Genomic DNA, 13476 nt, shown 5'->3' with positions numbered 1-13476 from the left:
GATGCCCGGGCTCCGCTCTTTGCTCTCCGCGCCGGGCCGGCGAGGGGCGACTGCGTGCTCGGCCCCTCTGCTCCCCAAACCGGTCGTCCCCACAGACGGGGCTCCCTCCAGCCCCCCGTAGCCGAGTCCCTTCCCCTCCCTGCGCCTTCCCCTCCTGCACCTTAGGGTCTCAGGCTGGCACCCCATCTCCCTCTCCTCCTTTCCCCTCCTCACCCCAATTTCCCTTCGCCCTCGCCTCTCCCGGATCCCGCCAGTGGCCACCCACTACCTCCACCTGCTCACGGACCCTCAAGAGGTGTTTTGGTGTCTGTACTCCGTGTCGCTGGGCAAACAAGCACCAGGCAAACAAGCCTGCTGCGTCCTCTGCATCAGGACAGCAAAAGGGAAGGCCCGGCAACCGCCCTGCCACCAGCCACTCGGGGACTTTGATTTTCCTAAATCAGGTTTTCCCGTGTGTTGTTGAAAAACGGGTCAATGCTCACTGATGCCCAGGTTTGGGGGTACCAGCCGGGAGTGGCTCTCCTCTTGCAGACAAACAGCAGAAGAACTGCTGTCAGCACCAGGCTTTGTTCTGTTAGGCCAAACACCATGTCTGCAGTGTGTATTAGAGCAGTTTGACGTATTTTGGGTGCATTGTTGCGCCAAGATATTTTGTAGGTTGTACCTCATGCTTAAAAATTAAAGGATGGATGAAAATATAGAGAGATTTCTTTTTCTCAGTAACATTTTGGGCGGTGTCTTTTCATTACCCATGTAACTTTTACATGGTAAAGCTGCAGCTGTGGTACAATATGTTCAGTCTTCTCTCTGCAACCGGGAGGACATTTTAAAACGGAGACTTGAGTTTCTCTTTGAGATATGTCCAGCCTAGTGTGATGGCATGTGGTGGTGCAGTGCTGGGCAAACTGGGATAGCTGTGCAGCGCAGCTCTATGTAAAGGTGTTAATGCAGGTCTAAAACTGGTGCCTGGGTAACTCCTTGTTAGCAGGGCTAATGAGTTGGGCTTTATGCATCGGTAATGTGAGTCTGTTGCTGGTAGGTTTATGGACCTTGCTGAGGTAGTGGTCACAGTGTGGCACAGACATACATCTACTCACTTGAATCCAAGAGCCAGAGCCTCAAGGAAAAGCAAATAGCATCATAACTGTGATAAAAGTATAATTTTGAAAATACTTGTATGGGAGAAATTAGAGCTAAGATATTCAGCAATGATTACAGGATTTCAAATGCTTTGATTTCCAGGTGCCCCACTAGACACATCGTCACACAATCTTACTTTATGAAAATGGATGCTCAGCATTTTCAGGTACCTCACGCCAAGAATAAGATAAATTACTTACAAATCTTTCTCAAAGTATGCGTGATCTAGAATCACGAAAGCCTGCAGTGCAGGTGTGGTGGGTATTAGTCACAGTAGCTGGAGTGGAATTGATGTGTGGAACTTAAAAATTAAGGAAGAAAAATTCCTGCTGTTTTTTTTTCCTGCTGGGTCATTTCTTAATCTGTCTGTTAGTCATATTGGACAAAGTAAGTGTAAGTAACTTCAGAGGTTTCATCGTACTGGTATTGATTGCTGTTCAGGAGAAGTCACAAGGAAAATGTATGTCTCTGGTGCTGGAACGCTGACTTTGCCAGAGGAAAGGAGATTGCCACAGAGGTTTAATGCCTCAGATCTGAGCAGCTGCAGAAATAGTCGAAGAAGGGACTGTTTTCTTGGAGGGTGGTGGGGCAAAGTGACATTGGGAGTTGATGTTGCTTCCCTCTTTCAGAGTTTGCCTGAGCCCATAGACATACATGGTATAGGGGGAACTGAGACATGGGTGACTTTTCCTTCTCTTCCCTCTCTGTGCCTTAAGGAAGTCTCTGAGATTTCTTCCTTTGGTTACTGGTCAACAGTGGATGCCTGAAACAAGCTATGCAACGCTGCAGTTTTCTTACAGTGGTCACTGCCAAACTGGGTGCAGTTATGGTCAGAGAAAGTCCCAAAATATTGAAAGACCTGGGTGCTCCTCACAGTATGAACTATACTGAATATACCAGACTGTGGCTCAGTCCTGAATATTGCCTAAGCACCCCAGTGAGTTTTCCATCTTGTAGTTCTTCCAGAAATGTCCAAGCTCTCTTCCTAACAGATTGCTGGTGAATATGAAGAGGAATGTCACAACTGTGTAAATCCCAAAATAGACCATAACAGAAGTGTCTGAATGATTGCTGTTTGTTGGCCAACTTAGACTCTATGTTGATACCAAACAGTATCCCTCAGCTGAGAGCTGGATCTCTCAGCCAGCCAATTTAAAGCTGCCGTAAGATTTGTGCAGGACGACTGGCAAAGGTGCTAAAATATTTAGGAAACATCACAACCTCAGCTGTAGGGTCACCACATTGACCATTCTTGCAAGGGACTGCTTTTGTTTGTTTCTTTTTCAGGGGAAACATGGTGCTTGAGGGAAAACATGAGAAGCTATCACCTTTCCGAGTCAGACAAGATCTGTACTTGAGAGATACCTCACATTTCATTTAACATACGAGGTGATGTCCAGATCTAGATTTCAGCTGCCCAGGGCCCACTAGACTCCCCTTACAGCCTTGCAGATGATCAACACCTCTAATGATACCCAGCTTGAAAACATGACAGGAACCTGAAGGCATCAGAAAGAGTATGTTTATATACTATATAGATACATTAGATTTTGAAGTAAGGCATATATTCAGATAAAATGAAGCCAGTTTGCTGTCGTTATCTGTATACCGTGAGATGAGGTCATGATATTGTTCAGTATTAGCTGTCCTGCCTGTCTTTTGTCAAACTGGTGAGGTTTTTTTTGTCCGTAGAAGCAGAATGTACTTATCTGTCTCATTCCATAATAGATGGGGTGTGCCTGTCTGTCTGGATGCCCCTAGGTACCGTGAGTGTCTAAAACTGCCTGGGTGTGCCTGTCTCTCCTCCTCCACACTGAGATTTCCTTAGCACGTTCCAAAAGTGTACACTTGCATTGCTCAATTATTATTATTATTATTATGCGGCGGTCACATGCTTCAGAGGGTTATTTTAGGATCTGTGACTCACTAAACTGTAATTTCCTGCTCACAGCTTACCTGAAGAAAATTGTCTTTGTGAAGTCCTTTTCACAGTGGGGAGATGTGTTCTTGGGTGAAACTGTAAATATTGATAAAGATACTGGACACATATCTGTGAGATCTTCAGACCTTCCTCTAGCTGTGATCGTTGGCATCTGCCCAATGGGATATTTAATTTACAGACAGATGTAGGACACATTCCTCAGTTTCAGGACAGTGCTATAAGGAAACTGGAAAGGCTTCTGAGAGCTAAGGAGGCTGGACACCTGGGCTCTGGTGATGCATTTTTCTAGCTGGATGTGAATTTACTGTAGCATTTATGCTGTTGGGTGAGGTTTTTTTACAAATGGAAACTTTAAGGGCCGCCATGAGGGCTCAAGTCTATACACATTAAAAACCAGATCTCAATTTGGAAAGCAGTATTGGCTGTAAGGCTTCAGCCCAGCTCTCCTCGTGCATTCCTTGGTGTTGATGGGACTGTTGGCCACGTGAGAATTGTTTCATCAAGTCCTTTATGAATAGTTATAGGGGCAAACCAGAAGCCTCACCCCTTTCTGAACGGGCCAAAACTAGATTGTGATGAAACTGGTGTCAAGCCCTTGTGAACAGGAGCAGAGACCCCTCACTGCCTCCGTTCACCTGGAAAGAGAATTCCCAAGTCACAGCGAGCTTCCAGCATACACAGCTGCTGCTGCTACAGTCTGTCACCGGCTTAGTCAATCCTCCATTATTTATTTCCAAATCGTATGTAAAGCTCTGCACCATAGCCTTTAGTCCATGTACAAGGAAAAGAAGAGATAGAGCTTCTGAAAGACCCAGGAAAACAAAAGCAGAGAAGCATCTGAAATCCTTTGCTTCGGAGATTGTCTTATGTAGTTATATCCAAGGAAGAGAGGAAAGGGAAATAAAATCATACGCAATAAAATGTTGCCACCTTGGTACGAATTCCTTTGATCTCTTCCATATAATTTGTTGCAGTCAAGAATTTCTTTTAGCACAAGAGATGCTTTGTTTACAAGTGTTCATCAAATGCATAACACTTCACTTGGTGCATGTGTTTTCTTCCACAGTCTGGGTTGTGTGACCGGTCAGTTGATCCTGCTGGGCTGTTTGGTGCCTGCTGGTTGCCTGGTTGAGAATGGTTAATCAGGACCACAATGAATTTCCCAGGAGTAGTATACAATCAAGGAAGAATAGTGAACAGAAATGTTTGCAGGCAAATAAGAGTGTCTCTGTGGCAAGCCATTCCTTGGGCATGTATATGAGCAGCGTCTTTGTCACAGAAATGTTTGCTGATAAAGAATATTAAGAGGTAGATGGTTAAACAGAACAGCTGTTCAGAATTAAAGTGACTGTTCCAAATTCTGTTTTTAACACATTGGATTCTTTCTTTCTTTTTCATAAAGACGATGGCAAATTGCTAACTAAGAGGCTTAGCCATGGAGGCTAAAGGAGCCAGGACGGGCAAAATCAAAACCATTTATCATCATTCCCGGTGTTTCATTTTTCCACATTAATTAAAAATGAGTACTCTGATTTGCAGAACGGTCACACTGGAAGGGAATGCTGCCAGCAAAGTTTGAGAAACACTTTTTAATCTCTTAAAAATCAGTTGATAGCCCATCTTCAGGCTGCAGCTATAATCTCTCAAGCCAACCCCAGTGTTCTGAGAATGGTCATGCATTTTACTCAGGCTGGACTGAAGAGTAGCAAGGTTGATTCCTCTGTGGTGTTTGAAAGGAGTAGATTTGGAAAAAAAACCTCACCCACATCTCTCTTATCAGGCAGGTATTGAGAATTGCAAAGTTGACACTCTCATATCTTTCAGCCCTCATCTTTCCTCTATTTTATCTACCAGCATCCGAGGCTGTCCTAATTCTGAAGGCACATCTATACCAGGCGAAAGAACATGGTGTGAGGTTTTTGAGTTAGTGACCTAGATCTGACTTAAAAACAATGCTTTTACTGAGACCCTAAGGAAGCAGACCCCTGGCTCCATCGTCCTGGTTACTACTGCCCCAGGGAGACCTGCAGAACCGCTTAATGCTGTGCCACAGCGGTATGGGCTCCAGTTACTCTGCATCAGCTGCTCCGCCACGACTGGCAGGGTGCCTGCTCTGACCCTTCATGAAGGTGAAGACACTCATTCCTGTACCACTGAAAGACTGCGTATTGTGCAGCATTAGTGGGGAATAAGAGACTGCACAGAAGCAGTTACTGCAGGGCTGCTTGTGTCTGGCATCCTCTTACTGCCCAGGTACCTGGCGGGTAGCTCAAGGTTTGGAAAGGTCACTTAACTCCAAGAGGTGTTCAGATCTGTACAGGAGTGCAGAGGAGTTCACTTGAGTTTGGGTCTAATCGGACAGTATGGGAGCGTAACTGGAAATTGAATTACTGAACAACATAAATGGAATCCTAAAATGTACTGACTCCCCATTAATCTTTAATTGCTGGCACTCAGAAGAGAAACGCCATCCAGTGACCACCAGCAGTAAAGCCTGCTCAGTTTATGTGTCCAGATTCGGGCTGCTAGTCCTCGCATCATGCTTACACCTTCAGGATCAAGCTGTGATTGCAACTGCACCCCAGGATAAGCGCATATTTATCATGACTTGCCCATTACCTACATAACTAAGACCAGCCCGACTGGGTTGAACTCACAAGTATGGCTGTGACTCTCATTCAGCTCAATTCTTCCATGGTAACGTATAGACACGCATCAAATGTGCATCTAACTACGCCCAAACTTGAAAAAACTATCTCCCGCTCTCAGTTTTGTGGCTCAATCTCTGTTTATGAGATTAAAAATGAAGCGTGGGAGCAAATGGGGATGCTTGTGCTTCTAATTGCTTGCTTTGTGCGACAGCCAGATAGTGCGAGGCACAGCTATTCCCAACCCTTCTTACAGCTGAACTGCAAGAGGAAAACTGTGAGCGCTAATTTTACAGAGCCAGCAGACCTGCTAGAGAAGCGGCTGCCTTTTTAATATCTGCTCCAGTGACGTGTGAAGGAGTTAAGATCTCACAACTAGCAGAGTTGTCTGGAAAGCTCCTCCTTTGGCGACGTCATTGCAAACCAGGGCTTACATGAATTGTCTCGCACGTGGCATCCGTTTTTTATTGTCTTATGTCATGGGGCAATCTCTGCTAAGGTGAAGATTCAATGCCTACCAACTTTGTCGTGCCTGATGGGGACCAAACGCCAGTCTCTGGGAAGACTCTTGGTGTGCCAGACATACCTGACTGGGCTGACGGCAATGGGAAAGTTTCTACTGTTTTCCTGGCTGGTCTCAAAAGTCCCCGCAAGATGTAGACGGTGATCAGATGAGCGGCCTCCAAGGAGAAAGAGGCTATTTCAGGAAGTGTGGCTGATGAAGCAGTAAATGGTACTCTCCCCTAAGAGAGTACTTAGCCACTCTGTCGGCAGACTGGCAGGCCCTGCAGCTCAGTGAGCTCTGCTATCTTTGGAAGAGAGGTGAGATGAAGGTGTTTTATGCTCCTGACCTTTAACACGCCTGTGCTGTTATTGAGTTTGAAGTGTAAGCTGCGGGCCCTGGGTCAAATTTCAGTGTAAATGCATTCCCACTTGCTTTTCCAGTTGGATATGGTTATTCTGCTCGCTTTTCTCTCTCTCCTAACGTGCTGAGGGTGCTGCAGTGCACAGCTCAGCAGATGGCTCACTTCATCCTAGAGACGGATCCATTTCTGAGCACGGGGATTCTTGTATCTAAAGAAGTGCTTGAGTGAAACCACTTGAGCGAAAGCTGCAGTGGGAATGGGAGATCTTTAAGGTCATTTACCACGTGTACGGGGGTGATCTGCTCGCAAGGAAGCAGGAAAAAAAGGAGAAAAGCTCTGCAAGAGAGGAATACATCCCCAACATTCATCATCCTGCAGCATGTGGGGTTTTCCTGAGGACATGCAGTCCCAGGTTCGCTAGAAACAAATTTATGAGGTCTGGTGAGTGCAAAGCCCCAGGCAGCGTGGTCAGAGGGTTACCATTTGTGCGTGATCCTAGTACCATCAGGCCTGCAGTTCACGCGTGAGGTTCTCGGCTTTCTTCTTTTGTTGCAAAAACGGTTCTGTTCCCCATCCAGGCAGCTTTCCAGGCCAGACCTCATCTCCCAGGACGCTGCAGTGATGGAAGGTGGCCAGTACAGTGTGGTATCAGTATAACTCTGTGTATACCAGCAGCTTAAGTGAACCTTAAGTGAGGAAAAATCATTGCTTCATCCTGCAAAGAGAAGAGAAATTCTAATGGACCTTGATCTATTAAAGCCTTTCAAACTCATTTAGAGGGGCCACGTGACATGGCAAATGTAAGGTCCCAAGTGTGGGCATGTAGAGGTTAGCGCTATCACTATTTAATCAAAGCTCACTGAGGATTTCACTGCAAAAAAATAGTATTTATTTAGTGGTTCCCGCAACACACTGTTGCTGCATGGTTACAGTGTTTGAAAAGGTTTTTGTTTCCCCTTAAGCTGTTGGACACCACTTGTATTTGCAGGATTGCCCTGAGGAGAGTCCGAAGAGCAGCCTTTATGGCTCTACTTGCACAGCTGTCCCAGCAATTTTTTAGCCCTGAGCAGGAGTGTCCTATCAGCTCAGGAAAGGAAGGCTTCCTGGTGTTGAGATTTTGGCTGCTGTCTTGGCATGTGAGTTTTCTCTAGTGTTTTGAGATTTTTCCATGTTGCTGCCTGCCTTGGGTATTTTCTGTGCCTTTTCTATAATTTCCTAATTCACTTCTGCATTTTGTGTGACAGTGAAATGATCCTTGGCCTGATGGCTTGGCTCCCAAGTATCATTGACGATTTTTGACGAAATGTCCTTTTTGAATGCAAAAATTCTGCATACATATATGTGTACTTGTATGTACACACACAGGAATTAGAGTCCTTAGCTAAACTGGCAGCAATGGGAATACAATCCAAAGACTTTGGATCTTAAACAGTTGCCATTTTCAGCATTACTCTCTATTTATTTGAGCTGTTTCTAAATCAGGGTGCATACAAAGGCCATCCAAAATGTGGACAATTTTGCTCGGAAGAAAGTATCTTGTACAAGTTGTGTCCCTCAGACAATACAAGGTTAAATGACACAAAGTTTGAAATGTTTTGTGTATGACTGTTAGGGCAACATAAAATACATTTCATCAGAATAACCAGGTAAAAAAAGGTAGTTTCAATGCAGTGCTTCCAAACAAAGGGCTACCATAAGCTATATTCATGATCCTTTTCCCCTACCCTGCACTTTTCTTAGAGGATCCGAGCATGAAAATCATTAAAAAATATAGCACATGTTGTCATAGTATTATGGGAAATTGCTGCTTTGAGTATCCGAAGCTGGGAATTCCCTTGCCTTGGACTGCAGCTATGAGCTTCCTGTCTTGATACATCAATAACGTGTTTCCTCCTTCTTGATGTCTTATTCAAGAACTTTAGTATATACAATATATAGTATTTACTAAAACCAGAGATATAGTCCTGATTCATGTTGGATGTGAAGGCTGGAAGTAATGTTTTATTCCAATCCAGTGTTTTCTTAAAATACTGTGTGGTTTCAAGGCAGATAGCAGTTATCAGTGGTCTAGAGAGCATTGGCTGGGTGCTCCAGAGAAGGAGCAGAACAGCAGCTTTGAAATCAGAGATAGTGACAATATAAAAGAACAAAGACGGAGTGGAAAGAGGAAAAGATCAACTAAAAGAATGTCGTGGATGAGGAAGAAAGTGGAAAAAACTGCAATAAAAACAGTACCTTTGCACTTCAGTGAGGAAGCAATGGACATTTGAGGATGGAGCTGGGGTCTGGAACACCTGTACCGATCACGATTTCTAGAGTGAGGACAAAGAGAGGCCACAGCAGCACAGGAGTGAGGAATCAAAGCTCAGTGTCAGTGGCAGTGAAAAATCCATGTTGAGGCATAAACAGGCAAAATGTGCAAAACCCTTTTATCTGTCATCACCCTATAGGTAGCATTTGCTATCCAGATGACTGTTCTCTGGAGGATCCAATTTAATCCTAAATTAATTTTAAAAGTGGCCAGCCTTTTTTTTTTTGCAATCCCTGTGACAGGAATGGTAAGCAGAATTTGTCTGAGCCCTGACTCACTGGTATTTTTTCAGACAAATCTGTGAAATGACACACATTGATTATTTTCCAGATGGTACCAGAGGTGGATTGCAGTCAAGACTCCAAAGGCGTGGATCTCTACAAATAAAAAAAATAGGCACTATTTCCAAGTGAGTAACGAAACTTACCGAGATGGGCACAGTAGAGAAAGGTGGTTAAGGAGAAAACTCATTTTCTGAACAGGGACAAAAAGTTGAAGGCTTGATCTGGTCCAGCTAAAGTCAGTAAGACACCCCATCTACAAAAGATGGACTTGCAAAATCCCTGTGGCATAAATTCAGAGGTCTGTGCATATACCAGTGAAGTACACGGGCATATGCAACAGGCTTTCTGAGAGCCTGTCTGCAAACCCGCCAAATCTACGGTAGGTAACAGACTTTGCAGCTCTGTAGGATTTTCTCATGCCCAGGTCAGGTGCAGTGTATGAGGAATTAATCTGAAACCAGGCTTTTGTTGCCCTTGTTATTCTCATAATTTATATTAACCGAATCTATGCTGTCTCAACAGAAAGAAAATGGACACTTTTCCTCTAAAGTGAAAATATCTGTGTTAATACAGATTTATGAAACTGCTCATTGACCACGCCTCTGTTTGCTTCTCTGATTGCATCTCCCGTCAACTACCCGCTGCCTTTACCATCCAGATTACATTCAATTCTTAGTCCATTGGTTTTCAATTAAGGATGGTTTGCTCATGAGGATCAGCCTAGAAAAATCTCTCACTGGGCTGTTGCCTTCCTTTATAGACTTGCACAATTATTTGTCTGTTCTCACCACAGTGCTAGGCTTAGAAATACCAGTACTGAAAAATGCAGAGCAGCCAGAAGAATAAGCTATGCTTGACCTTATTAGCAAGATCGCTCATTCTCTACTGGGAGGCTTTGGGGGTGGTGGGAATTGGGCCAGTCTGCTGGGAGTAATGGGGCATGTCGCAATTGTTCTCATGTTGTTTACTTCCTAACCCATTTAATATTTGTTTTCATTTATCAATGATTGTTTTTTCTTTGTGTTTAAGGGTTCTTCCTACAATAACTCACAAATATATCTTATGTTACTAAATGTGAAGGGTTCTGCACAAACCAGATGGTTTATTCAAATTATTCTTAGGTGATGCCCTCTGTAGACAGTTACCCATGAGAAGAGGAGACACTGCCACAAACCCATCAGCTGATCGCACAAAATGGGTGAACACACGCTCATGAGCAGCACAGAGCTCTCAAAGTCCGATTTCAGAGACTGACCCCTGCGGCATGCCAGGGAATTAACATTTGGGAGTGCCATCCAGGGCAGGTGACAGGGGCCCGAGGTCGAAGTCCAACCTCTTAGCAACACCTTCCTGCACCTCAGCCGACTCACCTTCCCACCTCTCCCCACTGGGTCTCTCCCACTTCTCCCAGCAGACCCGGAGCCTCTGACATGTCCCGCAGCACCACCTGCTGGGATGGGGCTGCTCAGCTGCGTCTCTTCCAGGGGGTTGGGAATTAGGGCCAGTGTCAGTGTAAGTCTGAAGCCACCTTATCAATTTATGATGTGTTTTTATCATTTTCCTCATGAATGAGGGACTACAGAGATGACAGGCATGGACAAAGTCCTTGGAAACTTGCTTCTGAATATTTACCATATGCAATTAAAGGTGCTTTAAAATTAGGATGGATGCTGAAATGAGATATCTGAGGTGCATTACGAAGACAGGAGTTGATACCATCACTTAGTGCCATGCTCACGTCACAAATCAGATCATTGTATAACACACAGTCTTGCCCAGATTGAAAGCAAGCAGGTCACTTTTATATAGCAGCAAATATTTTCTGAAAAGGTTGATTTGTGTGGACAGACTGGATAAGCAGCAACATCTTTGTAGCTTCATAGATGATTTTTTTCTTCTGTTTGAGAAGTGATATTCTGACATACCCTTGCACTCATAAAACCAGTGTTTATCTGCTCAGCTGACTGAGGTCTCAGGGTTAAAGAAATAGGAAACGCAGCTCCTACCTAGAAAGGACTACATTCTGGATGTCATCAGGACAAGCTGTTGCATTTAAAATTCGTACGGGCGATGACAGAGTTAGTACCTGGAAAACCAATGCCATATATAGTCACTTCTGCTCCCTCAGCAGTGAAAGGTAGTCAGGCATCAGAAACGTAGTATTCACAAATGGGAAAGTCAGTGTCTCCTGACCTGAAGGGTTTGAGATCTTTGGGGTGAAACTCAAGAATTTACAATATTTAATATATTCTGTATTTTTCCCGTAGACAGACTGAAAGAGATTTTTAAATGTACTGATAAATATGATAAATAATGACTATAAAACATAGGTAGATGCATGAATTTTGACAAATGAGACTCATACAGAGAGAGAAATGCGTGATGAATACAGCTTTCCACATTCACTTTTGTAAATGTTCAAAGACAGAGGAGATTTTTGATCTGCCATAAAAGCCACTGTGGATGAGAAAGTAGAAAACCCATGTCCAATACAAAAATTCAGGCTACAGCTTCTGTATCCTTGATTCTCGCCTGAGATACAGCTTGAAACGATGAGATATTCTGCCCAGGAGGGAGTCAAGGGATTCATCTCAAAGGCTGGTAAGTCAGGAGCCATAAAATGGTCCTCTCCGCTCACCTTTCCCTTTTAGGAAGGAACAACCATCCAGAGTTGCATAGATGGATAATATGGATGGAAAAGATACTCCAGTCAACCTGAAGCTTAAATGGGAAGGATATTGCTTTCGCCACAGCTCTGATGGTGGGTTTACAAAGGCAAGGAAACTCATTTAGCTAAACCTTCCTTAAATACAAATCTTGTTATAACTTTTAATAATAATAAAAAAAAACCCCAAACATGATTGAGAGATTTGGTGAAGTGGCAGAGACCAAACAAGGGTTAATGATATATTTTGGGGCTGGGTGAACAAGATGGTATAGCTTGGTAAGGCTCGTGGTGTCCTTTGTCAGTACAGAGCCCAGGCTGATTATGTAAAGGCATTTTCTGCTGGGCAGAAATGCAATTTCTTACAGATGCATTTTTTTTTACAGATGCAGCACTCAGTATGTGAATGAAACACTTTGCTGCTGATTTCTCCCATACTGGGGAAGCCTGTCCTGGAGAAACAGCCCTGTTGATGGAGGGTGCTCATGGCCCTGCCTTACCTTCTGTTCCCTCAGACAACAGTCTACGCTCCATGGCACTGAATCAAGCTCTGAAGGTCAGTCATGTGGTGTATTGCTGATGGTAAATGTTAATTTTTGACAGATTTGTCGGACATACAGCTTGTCTGTATTAATTTCCTGATGTTCCTATTGTCATTATTTATCACTGGATCATGATAGCTTCCACGTCCCAGTGGAGCCCCACTGTGCTAAGTACTACAGAAACACATGCCTGACTTTGCTGTTTTGGCTTCTCTCCAGTAGATCAGCTCTACTCATCTGTCTCCTGCCCTGCTATCCTGATTTTTTTCCTGTTCAACAAAGGAGGTATTTAAAACACTGGGGAGAGGGGAGTCGGGGCAATGATCAAATAAGATCTTTTTGTTTGTTAATCCGTAAGTGTCCATGCTCCACTCTCCACTGCACTGACAGAAAAACATGACTTGTTCTCTGCTGGATGTGCAACTATCCCAACCTATTCTGTAAGTTGCCACATACCTACTGACTTCAGTATGATCTGCAGACCAGAGAGGTGCTGTGGCACTTTCAGTTATAAAGATGAAGCTCTGGTATCAGTGCAGGTTTGTCACTTGTTTGAAGCATGTGCTGAATTTCTCTGATGTGAGCTTAGTTCATTTAACCTACTCTTTCCTATCAAAGTCTGATGTAAAATACTCACCACTGGCCCACTCTTGGCTGATCTCGTCAAGAGAATATCCCCAGGTGGAGATTTCTCTCATGTGCGAACTGTACTGGAAAGTGCCCTCTTGCCAAGCTATATTGTTTCCAGCTTTGTACATTGTGAGGGCAGGGTCACAACTACAGCCTCTTTAGGTTTCTGTGAAGTGCCATAGCAAGACCAATCTCAGTCTCTGGTGATGGAGAGTGCAGCACAGGCGCAATGGTCTGATATTTTTCTGATACCCAAGGGATCAACCTTACTTCTTTGGGACCATACTGAAGCCAAAGATGAGATACTCTGTATTTGGGGAGGAAAACCTATCATTTTTTAATGCAGCCTGTGATAGGAATTTTGCTGGAGAAGAGATGGATGCTTCTGGGAATGGGATTCCATTGCAAATTGCAGTCCAGAACTATTTGAGCAGACTTATGCACCTGT

Source organism: Charadrius vociferus, unplaced genomic scaffold (assembly GCF_000708025.1).
Source record: "Charadrius vociferus isolate BGI_N301 unplaced genomic scaffold, ASM70802v2 scaffold50, whole genome shotgun sequence".
NCBI classification, from domain to species: domain Eukaryota; kingdom Metazoa; phylum Chordata; class Aves; order Charadriiformes; family Charadriidae; genus Charadrius; species Charadrius vociferus.
The sequence above is the reverse complement of the archived record's forward strand: the minus strand, read 5'-3'. Positions refer to the sequence as shown.